A 4049-nucleotide genomic window follows, 5' to 3' on the forward strand; every position below is an offset into this window, starting at 1 on the left:
GCCCAACAGCCAATGCTGCTCACTGTCTCCCCTGATCCAGCACAGCCATGTCCAACTCTCCACACCACGCTGCTCCCTGGGCAGATACGTACATGTATATACACATGCACATGTGTGTACACAAACAACCACATACACGAACACAGGGCACACACACAATCTCACGCAACTATGAGCCTGTATATGCCCACACATGCACACATACACAGCCACATTCACACATGCACCAAGCCTGTATTCTTCCGTACACGCTTACATGCACACAAACACACACGTGTGCACACAGTCATATGCACATACACACCCTCGCACATTCACTCACACATGCGAGCCCATGTATGTCCACACGTGCCCACAGGTACACATGTACACAGCAACATTCACCCAGACACATGCGCACACACTAAGCATGTATATGTTCATACATGCTCATGTGCACATACATACACATGGCACACACACACACACACACGTGCACTCACATCAGAGCCCCTCCAGGTGCAGGAAGTTCCCAACGCAGACTTCAGCCCCATAACAATGAGAGGAGCCCATGAGCCCCTCCGCTGGGATTCCACCAGGCCCAGACTGAGGTTTGAAGCCAGCCTGCCCAGACCCCTCAACTCCCTCTCTGTATGTCCAACTCCACAGCTCAGATTCAAAAGGCTCCATGTGAGCATCCCCAGGCTCTGATAGCCTGTCCTTTCTTGAGCTCAGGTGTGGTCCAGTCAACAGCCAGGATGGGACAGTGGAGAGAAACTGATCAGAATTAGGCCTCAGAGCTCCCGACAGGGCACTCAGCAGTCCAGCAGCCTCTGTGTAGGGAACAGATGGGGAGCACCTGCAGAGGAGCAGCCACAGGCCACAGAGGGGGAACACCTGGCACCACCACACCCACAAGGGGGCAGTGAGGCTCCTGCCCTCATCTCAGAACCTTGCTGACATCTGGGATTGTCCAGGGGACCCAGCCGTGGCCCTATTTCCCTCTGTTCCCAGCACCAGGGTAGAGTGAGGGTCCTATCCCACTGGCCACTGCCCCTCCGCAAGAGTACAGTCACCCAAGGGAGTGTGTCAGATCAGGAGGGGGAAGTATTGCCATTTCTAGAAAATGTGCTTCTGCCACCACTGGGCAGGATTCACCTAAGGGGCTTTCCAAAGAGAAAGGAGGGTGTCAACTGTGGACATCAGGCAGACAAGAGAATGAACTGTAGGAGAACAGATGAATGGATGGATAAATGGGTGGAGAGATGGATGATGGATGAACTGTGGATGGTGGATGTGCAGTGGGTGGATAGATGAAGGGTGAGAGTAAACATGAGTTTGTACATGGATGAGTGAATGACTGGGTGGGTGGGTGGTTAGGTGGATAGAAAGATGGTTGAGTGGATGGGTGGGTGAATAGATAATGAATGGTGACCATGAATGGATAGATAACTTCACAGATAGCTGAATGGATTTAGGTTGATAAGGCAAGTGGATGAATGGGAATTGGATTCATTGAAAAATAGCCATGAGGGTATGGATGGAAGAATGGATGGTGAATAAATAAGAACATCCACATCAGCAAGTCCAAATCCCATTTAACATGAGTGGGTCCCGCCCTGGGACCATAAAGATGCCACAGCTGTCTATTCTGATGGCCTTCACTCAGACTTCAAAGTTCCTTGTGGGCTCTCATCTACACACATCCAGAAGACAATAGGGGCCTTGGAACTGCCCCAACAATTCTTTGGCTCACTGAACTGAAGTCTCACATCTACATCCATGCAGGCTGGCCGAATCCAGTGCCCTAAGACCCTGGGTCCAAGGCAGACAATAGCAGGGACTGAGTGAGTGCAGGCGAGGGCCTGAGGGACTGAGACCCAGGTACTTCAGCGGAGTATCAGATGGAGTGCCGATATTCCCACCCTGCAAAGTTCTCTTCCTAAGGGCTCCAGGACACCCCCTCAGACACAGAGCTCCTGTTCCATCCCAAGGTCTTCCAAGCCCCTATCCATTTCCTGGGGAATCCCTGCTCCCACATCCTCTCTGAGGTCTGAGACCTGAGACAGGAGACCCCTGTCATGGTCTGGGTTCCAGAGCCTGGGGAGGGCCATGCCTGGGCCCCCACTCACTTGAGTCTGGGCCTGTAGGCCGTCCCTGTGTTTCAGATTGGTGGAAGGCACACCAATGGCTGGTGCTGGACGTGCCACAGGACATCCTAGAAGATGAGGCACCAGGGGCAAGCCTGTGGTCCACCACGGTCACACTGCTCACGCTCTTCCTGCTCAGCCTCGTCTATAGCACAGTGTTGACCATGACCAGCATCCGAGGGCCCCAGGTCAGCAAAGACAGCCCCCAGTACTGACTGGATGCACAAGCCCAGGTGTGTTTTGGACCCGGAAAGGCAAGTTGGGGGGCTTGAAATCAACCAGGGGCAGGCCCTGCTCTACACAGAGGTCCCCTCACAGGAACTGAAGATTCAAGCAAATGTGACGCCCTCATCCAGGTCATCCAGAAGGCAGCAGGGAATGCACAGAGCCAGGGCACGCCAGCTCTCCAGGAGACCGCCCCACCCAGAGCACGAGCGGCCAACAGCAGGAATTCCCAGGTCCATGCATCAGCAGCTGCTTCTGTGTCCACATGGGGAAGTTTCATGGAGCCCTGGAGATGCCTCCTCCAGATGCCAGAGATCGGCCTGCACTGGAGCCCTTACCATTTTCCACAGCCCACCTGGTGCAATAAACAGAGCCCAAAGACAAGCTCTCCGAGTCTTTGTGAGAGGGCTGTGGGCCACAGGGAGGGTTGGACTCACCAACAGGGCAAGGCCGCCATATCGCATCCATTGTACTAATCTGCAGAGAATATTTCCATTTCCCCATTAGAAAGTCTGTTTCTAGGTAGGGATGCCGTGCACCCTTCCCGAGCCCACAACTCTTCCTACAGAATGAAAGCCTCATTCACACCAGCAGACATGACAGAGACACAGCACAGGGACTCTGTCCTCATTCACACAGACACTGACAGTCACAATACAGGGACCTTTGTCCTTGTTCACATCAGCACATCCCAACAGAGCCACAGTGCGGGGACCTCTGAGTTCATTCACATCAGCAGAGAAACCTCTGTGCTCGCTCACATCAGCAAACACTGACAGGGTCACAGTACAAGAATTTGTGTGTGCCTTTCTTATGAAGAGATCCTTCCTGGCAGAGGCAGAAGGGGAAAGGCAGCATGTGGCGACAGTACAATAGGAGAGGTTGCATCAGACACCTGAGAGACTACACCATAAAACAATCACAGGGGCAAGTGACCTATGGCCCACAATAGAGTGTCCAAAAAAGATAGTCCCACAGAACTAGTCCCAACCTGCCTATCAGATGCTGTCCTGAGCAACACACGCTGTTGATGAAGCTCCTATCATAAACTTACAGCCCTGTCCTCATCACACAGACACGCTTATCACAAAGCCACTGTCCTTGATGGCATAGTCACTGTAAGTCACAATCCTGGCCTGATCGCTCAACGCTGGCATAAACACACAGTCCCTATCTTTTCACAGTGTCCTGTCCTGCCCTGTATAAAATCCCTGTCCTAATAACTCAGCCCTGTCCTCCTCACAAAGTCATTGTTCTGTCACACAGTCCCTCTCCTGACTCACAGTCCCTGTCCTGTCACACACTCCCTGTCCTGTCACACACTCCCTGTCCTGTCACACACTCTCTGACCTGTCACACTCCCTGTCCTGTCACACAGGCCCTGTTTGTCACACACTCCCTGTCCTGTCACACTCCCTGTCCCGTCACACACTGCCTGTCCTGTCACACACTGCCTGTCCTGTCACATACTCCCTGTCCTGTAACAAACTCCCTTTCCTGTCACACAGTCCCTGTCCTGTCACACTCCCTGTTCTGTCACACATGCCCTGTTTGTCACACACTCCCTGTCCTGTCACACACTGCCTGTCCTGCCACAAACTCCCTGTCCTGTCACACTCCGTGTCCTGTCACACAGTCCCTGTCCTGTCACACTCCCTGTCCTGTCACACACTCCCTGTCCTGTCACACAGTCCC

This window comes from Elephantulus edwardii, unplaced genomic scaffold (genome assembly GCF_000299155.1).
Source record: "Elephantulus edwardii isolate Elephantulus edwardi_28Jun2011 unplaced genomic scaffold, EleEdw1.0 scaffold00325, whole genome shotgun sequence".
Taxonomy (NCBI): Eukaryota; Metazoa; Chordata; class Mammalia; order Macroscelidea; family Macroscelididae; genus Elephantulus; species Elephantulus edwardii.